We start from the raw sequence: 15854 nt of genomic DNA, 5'->3' as shown, positions 1-15854 counted from the left end.
GAATTGTAGACACAGGCGCTGGCGTTAGTGTACTGAGCCATGCAATTTTAGAGGCATGGGGAAACCCTCCTGTAGAGACTGCCAGGTTCAATATCACGTTAACAAATGGAATGAAGATAAGGCCATTCGGAGTCTTAAACAACTGGCCGGTAAAGATTGCAGGTGTGCAGTTTTCCGTGAACTTCATTGTCATGAAGGGAGTGGACTACGACATACTACTGGGCCGACCTTGGATGAGAAACGCTCGAGTCATTGAAGATTGGGGGAATGGTTTGATCTTCTTAGGGAGCAGAACTGAAGCAGTAAGGGTAGAGATGGACACTTGGAAAACGACCCCCGTTGACCTAAACGCCATCTCAGCCATGCTGAAAGGCGATGCTCAAACGACCAAACCCTATGGATCGCTCACTAAATATATTCCCTGCCCTGAGGATGAGCGGGATTGGATGCACGTCTTGGCAACCATTGACCTACCATTCTCAGATGAGGAAGAACTATATCGGCAGGCTGCTAAAGCCGCAACCATGCCAATAGAGGATCCAATTGTGCCACTCTACATGATGGCAGGAAGCTCACTCAACCCATGGAAACCGGTCTCATTCCATATCCCCAGCAATAAGCTAGAGCTTCAGGAAATCGTAGAGTATCTGACAGACACACTGAAGGGCAACTTAGCTGCCAACCTGAAGCCCCTACGTGATTTGTTGACTAAGCCAGAATGGATATGGACCAAAGTCCACGACTTGAATTTGTTGTACAATTGGGCTTTAGTTACTGACGACAAGGAAACTGAAGAGAAAAGCTTAGGCGATGATGAACAGTCTGAAGAGCAAGGCTCTGACGACGAGGAATATGAGGACTGCCGCTCTACAAGACATGAAAGTGAGGGAGGGATAGATACAGTAGAGTATGACACAGAAGGGAGAACGATAGAACAAATCAGGGCAGACCCGAGACCCAGGAAGGGAAAGACGAATTGGAGGGAAAAAGGAGTCATGCGGATAGAGTGTGATAGATCCTGGCTAGAACACATGGGAGCCGTGGATTACGAGCAAGCCGGAGTAGCACGACCATGGGTGATCCCAGTGCTCAAGACGGATGCACCTACTGAACTACGACCCCCTGGGGAAACTCCTTCCTCGAGAGAGGGATGCGAGTTTAACTCGGAGTCAGAAGTCAACATTGAGAGTGATCCCGAAATACCCCAACCCTCTAAGGTGAAACGCACAAAAGGGGACTTGCCAGTCCACCTAAGGCACAGGAGATTAAAGAAGGAGACCAAGACGCTAGTGAAGGGCTCGAAAGCAGAGAGGCAAAAGAAACCGCGTGATCTACCCAAACGGTTTACGAAATTTAAAAAGAGTGACAGAGTAGTGATTCTGCGGGGTGCGAAGAGGCAGGGCCAAACCAGTGAATCGATCAAAGGACCCGCCAAAGTCAAGGAAGTCAACTTGGCTGGGGAGGGCGAAAAGCCAAGACCTGTATTCATAGCAGACGATTTGACCGAGGATAAGGAGGCCAAACTTGTTGCAGTCTTGCAAGAATATATTGATGTATTTGCCTGGACATTGAAAGAACTTAAAGGGATCGACCCTAGGGTTGTGACTCATAATATCCCAATGGTCTCTGATGCAGTGCCAACAAACCAACGACCATACCCCATGAATCCCAAACACGCCCATGCAGTAAAAGAGGAGATTGATAAGCTCATGAAGGCGAGATTCATATATGATGAGCACACGGACTGGGTATCGCCGATTGTAATCGTAATGAAGAACGGAAAAACCCGAGTGTGCGTTAATTACAAGAAAGTTAATGCCGCTACGAAGAGGGATAACTACCCTTTACCATACACCGAGCACATGCTTGAGAGGGTAGCAGGTAAAGAGGCCTACAGTTTTCTGGACGGCTTCTCAGGCTACAATCAAGTGCAAGTGCACCCTGATGACATGCACAAGACTGCCTTCGCCACGGAATGGGGTGTATTCGCCTACATTGTCATGCCCTTTGGGCTGATGAATGCGCCTGCGACTTTCCAACGCCTAATGTGCACTATCTTCAAAGATATGCTTAGGCGTGAACTAGAGGTGTTTGTAGACGACTTATGTGTACACTCTAGTTGGGCCGAACACTTAGAGAAACTGAGAGCTGTCTTTGAACGGTGTCGGTTATACAACCTCTCGTTGAACCCCTTGAAGTGCCAGTTCTGGGTGAAACACGGATGTATCCTAGGGCACGTGGTGTCAAAGAACGGCATCGCCACGGACTTTTCAAAAGTCAGAGTCATTGAATAACTACAAGGGAGTTCAGTGTTTCTTAGGACATACTGGATACTATCGCCGCCTTGTACTAAATTACGCACTGATTGCTAGACCATTGTACAAGCTGTTGATCATGCTCGAGTGGACTGAGGAATGCCAACGCGCATATGAAGAGTTGAAGAAGGCTTTTACCACTGCATCAATCTTACGAGCCCCATACTAGAACATACCGTTTCATGTGCACATAGACGCCTCTAAGCTTGCTATTGGAGCCGTGTTATGCCAGCCTGGTGAACACAACTTAGACTATCCTATGAGTTTTGCCAGCAGGCAGCTCACAGAGACCGAGATGAATTATTCCACCACAAAAAGGGAGGGGTTGGCCATGGTATTTGCTGTGAAGAAATTTAGACATTATCTGTTGGCCATCCCCTTTGTCTTCTTTGTTGACCATCAAGCCTTGCTCTATCTTATGAACAAGCCTTGCGCTACGGGACGCATAGCTAGATGGTTACTTCTTCTATAGGAATTTGACTTCTCTGTGGTTGTACGCAAAGGAAAGCAGCATTACATTGCTGACCATATGTCCCGCATACCCACAGGAGAAGCCACTGGACAAGGCATACCTGACGATTTACAAGATGCTCATCTCTTTAACCTGTCTAGTGAGAGGGAATTGTTTAAAGCTGATCTTACGCCATATTGGGCCGATGATGTAGTTCAGGTGTGCTGGAAAACGGATTACCTGAGAGACCAATTGAGAAGGCCAGGCTGAGAAGACTTGTTTTGAAAATCCAACCATACCAATCGATAGCCGGCCAACTCTATAGGTTAGGACAAGACGGTTTGTTGCGCAGATGCGTGTGTGAGCACGAGATGCACGATGCATTGAAAGAAGCATACGGCAGAATCGTTGGAGGACACTTTAGCGGGGATACAACAGCCCGAAAGGTGCTGCAATCCCAACTATGGTGGCCCACCCTATTCCGTGATGCTGCTAAATTTGTGAAGCACTGCGACGAATGCCAAAGAATCAAGGTGCCCGTACGCAAAGATAAAATGGAGTTGACCCCTAGCATAGTCCGACAACCCTTTGAAAAATGGGGCATCGACTTCATTGGACCTATCAGTCCCGCTGCACAGTACTCTCAGGCTCGCTACATCATTGTGGCAACTGATTACCTACCGAAGTGGGCAGAGGCAAGAGCTACCAGGAAGAACGACGCTAGAACCACTGCAAAGTTCTTGTGGGAGCAGGTCATTTCACGGTTTGGGTGTCCAATAGAATTAGTCATCGATCAGGGCACACACTTCATTAATGAGGTGATATCGCATCTGCTCTCTACTTTTCTAATCATTCACAGAAAATCCTCGCCCTATTACCCTCAGGCTAACGGACAAGCAGAATCCACCAATAAAATCCTAGTCAATGTACTCACAAAGGTGGTATCTACATCTCGGGGTGACTGGGACAACAAGTTAATAACGGCCTTGTGGGCCTATCGTACAGCTTATAAAACAGCTACAGGCCAGACGCCCTTTAGGTTGACTTATGGAACGGAGGTCATTCTGCCCTTAGAGTTTTTTGTCCCTAGCTTAAGGATAGCAATGCAAGAGCACTGGGAGGGACGAGACGCTTGGACAAATCGCTTGGTAAAGCTAGAACGTCTCACGGAAACCCAGCTCTTGGCCACCCATGCGCTGATTTGTGAGAAAGCACGAAGGAAAATGTGGTTTGACAAGCATGTCAAACGACGCGAATTTGATCAGGGGGATCTCGTTCTACTATACTCTGTGAAGGGTCACAAACAAAAAATGAAATTCCGTGGATTGGGACCTTTCCGGGTGCACGCAATTAGTCGAACCGGCAACGTTGAATTAGAGACGCTCTAAGGCGAAGGAATCGGCTTTTTCAATGGCAACCACATAAAAAAATACTATCCTCCTTCCCACCCGTTGCATGAGCCACCCATGTTGGAAGCCCCTATCAACATCCGCGTGGCTACTATTACGGAAATAACAGATCAAGATGAGGAAGCAGTGGCACCCGCCTACTTACGAATCACCGTCACTGCGGAAAAGACCTATTCCTTTGCTGCTTTGATTGACGAAGGTGCCGATTACAATATCTTGACGCACGACCATTGGACACGCATTGGTCAACCTAAACTGCAGCCCACCAATGCCAAACTCACCCCATTTGGGGGCAATGCTTACACCCTCTTAGGGAAGTGCAAAGTGGTCATTTCTATCGAGTCTGAATGTATACCAGCTTTCTTTCACATGTTGCCTAACATAAAAGGGACCGGTAGTATGTCACTATTAGGTCGTACTTTTAAGAAGCAGACGAATTGTAATGTGGATTATAATCTAAATCGCATCCATCTGGCTATAGGCAATGTGCGCATAGTGACGACTTTCAGCAAGGGATGCTCTGACCCTCTCAACAGTGTGAAGCCACCGGTAGAAATAGCTACGACCGCACTTACGCTCCAATCTACACAGGACACTAAAGTCTCCCGCCAAGCTCTAGCCCCTAGACCCAAACCCACCAAGAGTGCTCACAAGGCCAAGGCGTCTAAGCTTATATGGGTGCCAAAGCGGCAAAGATCACCTCCGGGTAGACCACCCAAACGTGTTTCTAAATACCAAAACAATCAGCCATCACGGCCTAAGAGGCAATTTGGACGCTATCTACGCAGGCACACAACCACGCCGCAATGGATCCCCAAGGATCTCTTACGGGCATAAGGCTACCATGACGGCAACCCCTGGATCTGGGTGCCTAAGAAGGGCAAGTCTAAAGACTCACCTCCAAGCAACCTCGCTCTAGTGAAAGAGGCTTGCAAACATAGCGCCCAGGCCATAGTTAGCAAACCACTGTCGGCTGTGACTCATAAGTCCCAGCTAATTTATCGACCCAAGCAATCGCTAAAAGCCACAAGCTTATCTCACTCAAAGGAATTGAATACTTCCGTGACTGTGCACTCAGAATCCAGCACAACTTCCATGCCATCAAAGCTTCCTACAGCACTTCAAAGTGCTGCGGAGTGCAAAGCCACACCCGTGACGCCAGCAATGGAGTCACTGATGTCCAGCTCAATTGCACCATCACCACCCGCAGGTCTTAGGCCTTCCTATGCGGTGCGCTCTTTCCTTTCCTTGGCTAAAGACCTTGCTGCAACTTCGGGAGATGACCTTGTGACCTGCATCAAGGTGTTAGACCACACCTTCACCACATTTGCGAGGAGTTATGAGCGGCTAGACCTAGGTCTTCTTGATGAACCACTTGCTTCAAATGTTCCTGCCTTACCATGCACTTGGGAGGAATACGAGTTTATGACCGTCAAATTCCCCAAGATTGCTGCTGAACTAATAGCAAATAAAGAGATCTCAAAGGAGCAAGCTGTTCTCAGGCGACTGATCACCTTATACCGTAAGCCTCCTCTTTCTGCTCCCGAACAATAATTACATGAGCTCACGCAACTTGCAAGCTCAACTTCCTCATTCTTACAGCAGTGGTTCACTCTGCGGACCCAATGGGAAAAGAAAGGCTATCGTATCATGACAAATGCTAAACAAAGGAGGGCAATTAAAACCATAGAGTACGATCCTACTTATGTGGCACCTCTTTCATTTAGAGTTTTGGCCATTACCCGGAACCAACACTTAGATGACCAGGTCCTAGCCCATCCTTACATTGACCAATTCCTTACGGAAGAAGAACTGCACGTTGCAAGCCGCCTTAATACCGGAGATATTTTTCACGATATCTTGACCTATATCTCCCAAGTTTCTGTACAACCCTATGAACTCGATCGTCACGCTCAACTTGAGTACAACCCTGCATTTTATGACTGGCTGTTGGCCGGAACACCCCATCACAATCGCCTTTGATATCCGCACCACTTCGTTCAAATCCTAGAAAGGATTTCCATCTTTCCAAGGGGAAGGAAGGCCAAGAAAGGCATAAATAATTGTTGAAAGGTTGAACTCAGTAGTGATCAAAATAAAAATTAGTGAGCAAAATTGTTCGAGTTCTTTGCATGCCTGTTTGTGTAATTTTCATGCTTAGCTTCATTTAGCCATGTTTTCCTTTTCCACTTGTGATTAATGAAAAGTATTTTTGTTGGGCAGGAACCCACGATGGCTCATCACGACCGCGCTCATAAGCTTCCCTTCACGGAAGAAGAAAAGCAAAAATACATGCTGAATCTGGAAATTCAAGCTTACGGACGGCTGAATTTCCGAACGGTCCACAACCTATCCAGGGTCGTGGAAACGGAGGAAGCAGCTAAGCAGGTCATAGAAAAGTGCAAAATGACTAAGTATGTAGAGAAGGCAGAGCAAAGGGTGGATCATGCAAGGTGTGTCAAGTTCTTAAGAACTTTTGACTCTGCCTCCAAGAGTGCCACGGTGACCGTGGGAAGGGGAGATGCGGCTAGGCAAGTCAAGGTGCCTTTAAGCAAGGAACTGGTAGAAAAGGCACTGGGCCTGGAATCAAGGGCCGTAAAGAGACCAAAAAGGGATGTCTTCGCCATGCTAAAAATGGACACGAACCACGTGCGGTCCAACGACGGAGTCAACATCTAGGACATCCCCGATGACGAAATCCGCATGCGTGCCAAAGTCATGCACACCCTCTTCTCCAGCCATCAATACACTACCTATATGGGCAGAATAAATGTGTCTGTGCTCGAAAGCCTCGCAGCCAATGCACCAGAGGAGGTTGACTGGAATGAATATGTAAGACACACAATCGAGAAGGGCGCCATAGCGTTGGACCTGGGAAGCCAACCTGCTGGAGGTGAATCCCCAGCAGCAAGGGACAGGAAGAAAGTCGCCTCCAAAGCATCATTCGTTGGATATGGAGGTGTACTAACCGCCCTCATTGAGGAAGCGGTTAAGGAGGTAGGAGCAACAGAGGAGGAGCAGGAGAGACCGCCACCCTCACCACACTATGAAGAATCCTCTGGATCTAATGAGGAAACAGAAAGAGATGAGAGTAGCGATGAGGAAGAAAAGCAGGAAGAACAGCGCCAGCAGTAGCAAAGAGAGCAGCACACTAAGCGCTTCCAACAGCAAAGGGAAGAAGAAAGGAGGAAGAAAGAGAAAGAAGAACTGCAAAAAGCACAAAGAATGTCAAGAACCCAGGAAGCAGAGAGAAAAAGGAAAGAAAAAGAGGATGCGCAAAGAATGGAAGAGGAATCTAGAAAGGCCAAAGAGGAGAGGAAAAGAAGGGCTGAGGAGGAGGAAGAAGCCTTGAGGAGGAAGGAACAAGAAGATGTGGAACTTGCAATTCGCCTATCTGTGGAGCAACATCAACGGCAAGGAAAATAAACCCCGCCCCAGGAGGATGAGAACTCGGCCACGAGCTTGAACGTGCCAGATCCCATCCCGCCGCCGATCGCAAAGGGTAAGGGCAAGGAGGCCATCATGCCTATCCCCACCAGTTTCGTGCCAACTAGCCCTGCTGCTTCCGTAATAACCGTCCCCGCCCCAGGAACTTCGCCAAAGGTCGATGAGAGCAATATGGTCACATGGCTGCAGTTCCTGGTTGAGAGGGAGTTGGCAAGAGAAGCGGGCGTGCCCACCCCAGTGTCAGGAGTGAAGAGGGCAGCCACGACTGATGTGGAGCTAAGGCCAGAGCTTAAAAGACAAAAAACAGAAGCCACCATCACCGCCGCCACCATGTCCCATCCCCTACCTCCAACAGGCCAATACGATGAATACGTTAAGGAGCTGCTCTCGCAACTAGAAAAGGCCAAGGAAGAAAAGAAAACTGCCATGGAAGAGTTGGCAACAAAGCGAGAATCAAGAGCCGCTCTCCAACTGGAGAAAACTAAGCAGATAGCAAAATACCAAAGGAAGATTGCTGTGCTAAAGGAGGAAGCCAGCAATAAAGACGCAGAAGAAGCAAAAGCCCTGAAGGAACATGATGCTGCCTCGGAGGGAAGAAGAAAAATCTTAATGGATCGCCTCAACGGAGAGAGGGAGACCACTGCTCACCTGCGGCGCAAGAACGACCAGCTCACTGCAGTCAACTTGGAGGCACAAAACCAGCTAGAGAAGATCAGACAGGAGGCTGCAGAGCTAGACCAGCTAAGAGGACAGCAGGTGCGAAGGATGCAGGTGAAGCTGGATCAGCTCAATGCACAGATCGCCAATGAACACCAGGAGCAGTCCTGCCTACACCACGAGCTTGAGGACCAAGAGCAATGACTCATGGCTATGGCCCTCCATCAGGGGGAGAGCCTGGAAGATATGGAAAAGAGAGAGAAGGAATGGGCTGACCACAACGAAAGGAGGGTACGAGACCTGGCACACCGACTAGCCAAAGCAGGAGGAGATAGATTGTTGGCTGAAAATCAAGCAGAGGCTGACCAGCTCTCTATGATAGCCCAGCAGCACACCTTCCTCAACACGCTGCTCCACTCCACCAAAACGGAAGAAAACGAGGCCAATGATCAGCTACAGAAGAAGCTAGCCATTACACGCAGAGCCCTAACAGCAGGCCTGCACGTACCACTACAACTAGGAGGCCCGCCGCAGAGCCTGGAGAAGCAAAGAAAATACCTTACACAGGTAGGCCTAACAGTGCAAGAAATCAACGAACTCGGCTTCACAAAAGAGAAGGCGCAAGAAGACGTGCAGGCAGAAGGGGGTGAACCAGAGTTTGATCTGGGACCTTAGGAGGAGGACTACGTCCCACCACCCCCTCCTCCACGACAAGATGAAATGCAACCCACTGACACATCCGCTGAGAGAAAAGCAGCCCTGGCTAAGCGCAGAGGAGAAATGGTGGAAAAGGCAAGGAAGAAGCTGAACGTTAGACCTGTCCTAAGACAACCTGCCCCTCTCCCACCGCGCCCTGAGCACCTCCCCGCTGGATTCCATGTAGAGCTGATCATCTGGGAACAGCAGGAGTGTGCCCGCAACCCCTTCAACTTGAGCTTTGAGCTTCCCACTACACTAAATAGAGTAATGCCCATTGAACTTATAAACGATATAATCGCTATGGGTGCAAGGCTCAAGGACAAGTGGCTAGCGGAGCGAGAGGCCAACCCAACTGCTTGGGGAGCCGAGGACCGCGAATTTTGGCATGATAAAGTCCTCTAGGTACCTAGATCGGTGGAGGGCTATAATTGCCAGCCCACCTGGAGAAGACGCATTTTTTATGTCAACCTTGACGCTTGGATGGCGTTTTGTAACACCCTCCCTCTGAGAGAAACGACCCCACTTTCATGCCGTATCCTCTAAGGGTAGACGTGGACTTTAATCCGTCCATCCACGGCAGGTTCGACTTCCCTATCATCTATAACGCCAATAGCACCTCCTATAAGGATGCCCTTGTATTTACCCTCCCTAATTTGTACAGTTCCATAGATAGATTTCTTAGTGAGTTCACATCCTGTCCTGACCCCGCCTTCATAACAACTTGTAATTATCTTAGACTAATTAGGATCCTAATCCACCAAGAGCTTGCACCTCAAGAACGCCACCTCCCACCCCTCTATTTCGACCCCAACGCCATAGATAGCAGCACCATGACTCGCCTCATGATGCGCGCTACTCTTTTGCCATCCTTCTGTGTTGCACTGCTTGAGGATATGAGCGATAGCAAATTCACACAGTGCAACCACCCTTTCCTTTCCACCACCACTCTCAAAACCCGCCTCAATCTCAAGGGCTACTTGCTAAGTAACAAATTCCTTAACAAAGCCCCCCGCCTCCCACAATCCCCTACCCGCCATTCGGATGACGAGGAATAAATTCCCGTCATGCCCTTGTATCACATACATCTATGTATAGCCTCTTCAAAAAAAAAAAAAAGGCCACAAGGCAATAAAAGAAAAGGTGAACTGGAAAGAAGAAGACAACAGCAAAGAATAGCAAAGCCAAGGGATGAATCTACTACTAAGCGAAGATAAGAGAAAGAGAACTTCGCAAGATGCACTTGCAACTTCCCTTCGCCTTGTTATGCACCACAATCACTACACCTAGGGTTCTCCCTAGCCCCTCCCCCACTTCACACTTAGGGCACATTAAGGGCAGGACTTTCAAACCTGTCACCCTAAGACTTGTACCGCACCTCCAACGACACATGAACTAGGTCCTCAAGTGTGGGACATTACCAAGGGCTTGCCCAAGGTTAGACCCATCTCCCAGTTCCACTGCCACGGGCACCACGCACTACACGGAGAGGCAAACACACACTTTAGGAAGTGCACAACTTTTCTTGCAGGTTATGTTCGAGTTTCAAGAACTGGCTACTCAGCTGAAGAAGATCACTCACGGCATCCTTTAATAACCAAAACTTTTCCCATGTGCCGGACATGACACCATTGCTATTGTTTCAGGAGCCTTTCCGCATTGGACTGGATGGACCAACATGCTTCATGTCGCCAACCATCTGCCCGCTGATGACTATCATGATTGAACCAAATCGAGCAAAAGGAGTACTCAGTAATAGATCTGCCATTGGCATAGATCTTGGACACTCATCTTCCAAAGATGCATGCCTCACGCCTCAAGATCTACGGATCGCTTATTGATTCCACAAGCCTGAAGATTTTCAATGCAAGGGTGAAGATCTTCAACACAGCACTAAAGATCTTGAAATCAAAGACAAAGATCTTCAAATCAAAGACACAGATCTTTAATACGCAGACGAAAATATCTTTGTCAAAGCAGACTTCGGGGGGTTCCTCCAGAATAAATCCCTCCAATACCATCCTCTTAAGGGATTGCTTATTGATCAAGCGTTTCTGATGCTCGAGGGACGACCGGCTACATATTCTTCACCAGCCAACTAGATAACCTATCAACCGTCGCCGAATGGAAGCCACAACTGTGTGAGAAATGCCGAGCCCCTTCATGAAACCTAAAGAACACCGAAATCTCTCCTGGCCATCGTCATTCAACTCCATCACCTCTCATTCACACCCTCACCTTTGAATCCGTATCATCTACCCACCAGTTCCACTTAGCGGCGACCCAACTATCCCACTACTTTCCACTGCAGTGCCATGGGACTGGCACTTGGCTAGGAGGGGGGTAATGTTTACCGCATTTACCGCAGCACAAAGGAGCGGGAAAATGAAAAGAAGGGCGCAGGATAAAAGAAGAAAAAGACGCCCTTAAAATTTAAATGTTCGAACACGACCCCCGAAAAGTCTTAGTGTCGCCCCGACACAGCAAAAGAGTAAAAGGCAAACCATTAAGTGTAAAAGCGCTCCCGAATCCTTGTAAAAGAGTGCCAGACTCGCTCCTGTGCAAATTGTATGCATTAGTTGGGAATAGGATAAGTTAGAATGGTGGGAAATGAGAAATGGGCTTAGGCCAATGGCCAGCCTTGTAAAAAAGGGGATGACCGCCCAAAAAAAGGGAGGGCATGTATATAAAGTTCAAAAGTGAATGAAAACTTCATTCTTGGGTGTGGCAAAAAGTGGCTCTCTTCTTCTTTTCTTCTTCTCTTCTCTTCTTCTTGCTTGTGTGTACTCTTGAGAGAAGGAGTGTGAGAGTGTGAGGGAGTGAGTGCGTGGGAGTGAGGGATCAAGAGGGTGAAGCTCTTCACCAACTCCTCTTCTCTTCTTCTCTTCTCTTCTCTTGCGCGCGCGGCTATGGAGGATGGAGCTCATGGAAGAGGGATTGAGGTTGCTTGAGCTAGCATCAAGGATCGTGGAGCTACCGGTATGCAAGAGAGAGGAGGATACTCGATCGAGCATCAAGGTAAGCTCACTACACTCGTAAGGTAGGCACGGCGCGTCCGCTATGTGAGAGGTAGCCATGGCCGCTCGGCTTGAAACGCTTGATCGATAAGCGGTCCATAGGTCTCGGGGTAGAGCTCGTAGCTTCCCCTTCAATGCCTCACGGCACATGACTCCTTCTTCCGTTGGTGTTGCCCATTTGCGACCTTCGCGTGGGCAGATTCTCATTGGAGACAACTCTTCTGTATCTATTGCTGCACGGGGTGAGATGCAGCTTATTCCAGATGGACGTGGTGGTACCCACAGCTCTGAGGTATTGCATGTGCCAGGATTGGGGTATCATTTACTTTCAGTTTATAAGATTTGTGCTCTTAGCCTCTTGGTGGAGTTTGACAGTGATACTGTTCGAGTCCTTGATCGTGGATCGAGGAAGGTTCTCTCTGCACGGTATGAGGAGAATGGAGTCTACAAATTGAAGTCTTCTTCAGCTTTTACTTCTCTTCTTCTTACTTCTCAGACACAGTCCGAGCTATGGCATGCTCAGTTTGGCCACCTGAACTACAAGTACCATAGGAAGGCGTCGCGAGGGTCGTTTGTCTGAGGCTTGCCGGACATAGTGGTGAGCCATCAGCCATGTGTCTCCTGCATTCGTGGGAAACTGCATCAGGATGCGATTCCCAACAAAGCTTCTAAGAGGTCTACTTCACCCATGGAGCTTGTATCTACAGATCTTTGTGGCCCGATGAAGTCTCTGAAGGGGAGCTTGTACTTCATGTTGATCGTAGATGACTACAGTAGGATGACTTGGGCTTATTTCTTGACTTTGAAGTCGGAGGCTTTCTCTCATTTCAAGGATTGGCTTCTCTTTGAGGAGAACCGTTCTGGTTGGCGACTGAAGTCCTTGCGTTCAGACAAGGGAGGTGAATTTATGTCTAATGAATTTGCTCGTTTTTGTGCAGATAGGGGCATTCACCAGGAGTTTGCTAACACCAACACTCCCCAAGAGAATGGCATTTTGGAGCGGAAGAACCGAAGTGTGATCGAGATGGCACGCACCATGATCAAGCACCGACAGACACCTCAGTTTCTGTGGACCGAGGCAATGGCTACTGCAATTCACATCCTTAATCGATCTCCCACTTCGGCCGTTGACAGGATGACACCTTTTGAGGCTTACTTCGGGACTAAGCCTGATGTCTCTTATTTCAGGATCTTTGGGTGTGACGCTTATGTGCACATTCCAAAGACGCAGCGTGATAAGTTAGAGACGGCTTCCCGACGACAACTTTTTGTTGGCTATAGCTCCCAATCCCAAGGTTATCGTTTGTTTGATTCCGTTAAGCGGGATATCTACACGAGCCGAGATGTGCTGTTCGTGGAAATACCGGCCACAAAGGGGGGTGAGGAGCACCCTGTCCTTGGAGATCCAAGGGAGAGTTGGGCTCCCGAGACAATTTCTTTGGAGCCAGAGCCTCTTGATGGAGATTCTTCTTCGGATTCAGAGAAGAGACCGGCCACCCCCGAGGAGCTTCCGCCGGTGGATGTTCCTAAGTCTTTAGCAAATGGAGAGCGACGGGGAGAGGTTCATCCTCCTCCTCGTTGGGCCCGTGACACCCTCTGCGATTCAAGGATCGAGGGGGTCCCTGAGGAGTGGGAACTGCAAGATGGACCGCGGAGGTCACAGAGGAACCAAGCACGTTCTTCGGAGCTTGTCTGCTCCGCCTATTGTTTATTGACCCATGTTATGCAGGATCGAGAGCCCACTTCAATAAAGGAGGCTTTGCAATCTGATCATTGGCAAAAGGTCATGGAAGACGAGCTGGAGGCTATTGAGAGGAATGCCACTTGGTCTCTTGTGCCTCATCCCTCTCACAAGAAGGTGATTGGTGTCAAGTGGGTCTTCAAGACCAAGTACCTTAGCAATGTTTCTTTGGACAAGCACAAGGCTCGCCTTGTTGCTAAAGGTTTTGCTCAACGCCCATGCATTGATTTGCCCTCACTGCTCGTATGGCGACTATTCGAGCTATTCTTGCCTTGGTTGGCCATAGGAGATGGCCTGTTTATCAGTTGGATGTAAAGTCGGTCTTTCTTAATGGTGACTTGCAAGAGGAGATCTATGTTGAGCAGCCTCCTAGCTTTGGATCCTCGGATGGGAAAGTTTACAAGTTGAAGGCGGCCTTGTATGGCCTCAAGCAAGCTCCGCGTGCATGGAACGAGAAGATTGACTCGTTTCTTCAGTCGAAGTTGGGATATCGGCGCTCCAAGGCCGATCCGCAACTTTATGTGCACACTTCCGAGGTTGATCGTATGTTGTTTGTGTTGTATGTTGATGATTTGATTTTGACAGGGGATCATGCACATAAGGTCCAAGAGACCAAGACAGCTTTACATCAGGCATTCAAGATGACAGATTTGGGGCTTCTTCATTTCTTCTTGGGTCACAAGATTTATCAGACTCAAAGAGGGATTTTTATCTCTTAGCAGAGGTACATTCAGGAGCTCTTGGTGACTTTTGAGATGGAGACTTGTCGACCCATTACTACTCCTATGGATCCGAATTGAAAGGCCACTTCACACTCAAATTCTCCCGTGATGGATGCTTCACACTACCGTCGGTTGATTGGATCCTTGATTTGGCTTCTCAACACTCGTGTTGATCTTTGTTTTGCTGTGGGTCTTTTCGCAGGATTCATGACGGAACCCAAACAGGTGCATTGGCAGGCTGTCCTGAGGATTCTTCGGTATTTGAGGGGGACCTTTTGTCAAAAGTGGAGCAGCGGTGAAAGCATAAACATGTGCTGAAATAAACTGCTGAAACACAAGACAAAAAGAGAAAAGAAAGAACACGATACAGATGAGAACTCAGATGTATGCACGGGAAATGGAATCCATATATCTGAACACGAGACAGTCGCATACAACAGTGAGTCACTGGCTGCGTGGGCACTGGCACTGGCTCCTCTCTCCACAGAGTCTGCAGATGGTGAAGATGAAGTGTCTGACTGAGGAGGAGCCACTGAGTATAAATAGGCTGAAAAAGTGGGGAGCAACAATGCTGGTCGGCCAGCATTAAAGCTGGCCAACTGGTGCATAAAATGTCCCACTGGCATAAAATGCCACACCAGAAAATACCTAAAATACCTAATAAAAATGCCCAGCCCAGATCAAACTCAGACTCGCACATGAGCTGACAAATACTCTGCTAACACCCTCTCTCAGATCATGAGTGATCTGATACAATACAATAGTACAATGAATAGAGATCAAAAACTATACAACATAGAACCACCAAGTAGAACTATGGATACCCAAGCAGTGGGTGATCAAGCCACCACCAAGGTGCCTCGGAGAGAACCTGATGTCGATGTCGATCATACCAAACACCAGAAAATAGAGAAGATCATAGCATGTCTCTGTGTCCATCACCAATGTCTTGCAGTAGCATACAAGACCATCCTGTCAAAAATGCCGCTGAACATAGGTGACCATGGATTCTCCGCCTTTGGCCAGACCACCAAAGTGTCCCCTCATGTGAGCTCCAGACGAAAGCCTCCCACTCTCTGTCAGATAACCAGCTCAGCATGAATCTGGATGTCAATCCCAGCTCCAGGATTAGATTCCGCCAGACTGAAGTCGATGCGTCAGGGATAGCCCTCTCTGGAACCTGTGCACCTATATAAAAGTATAGATGAGGCGCGGCTGCCCCATCTGAACACCCGCTCACACTCCCTCTCTGGCACAAGAGAGTCGTGAGGGATGACCTCATCACCACCACTAGAAGGCAGCCGAGGAAGGGGCCACCAAGCCCTTCCCGCGATCCAAAGAAGAGGATCCCTTCCGCGCCTTGGACTTCACCTTGGTCGGAGGATCGGAGTCGGAGTCT

The 15854-nt window shown here is 48.5% G+C and overlaps 1 protein-coding gene across 2 annotated transcripts in view; it reads right to left on the bottom strand.

Moving 5' to 3' along the window:
* APC4 (Transducin/WD40 repeat-like superfamily protein) overlaps positions 1-15854 on the bottom strand; it is a 110800-nt gene that overhangs the window by 70988 nt on the left and 23958 nt on the right. The gene's annotated exons all lie outside the window — the stretch shown is intronic.

The sequence above is a fragment of the Lygodium microphyllum genome, chromosome 19, assembly GCF_053477565.2.
Source record: "Lygodium microphyllum isolate KBCC chromosome 19, Lygodium_microphyllum_v1.1.10, whole genome shotgun sequence".
In the NCBI taxonomy this organism is placed as follows: domain Eukaryota; kingdom Viridiplantae; phylum Streptophyta; class Polypodiopsida; order Schizaeales; family Lygodiaceae; genus Lygodium; species Lygodium microphyllum.
This window is presented reverse-complemented; position numbering and strand designations above follow the sequence as displayed.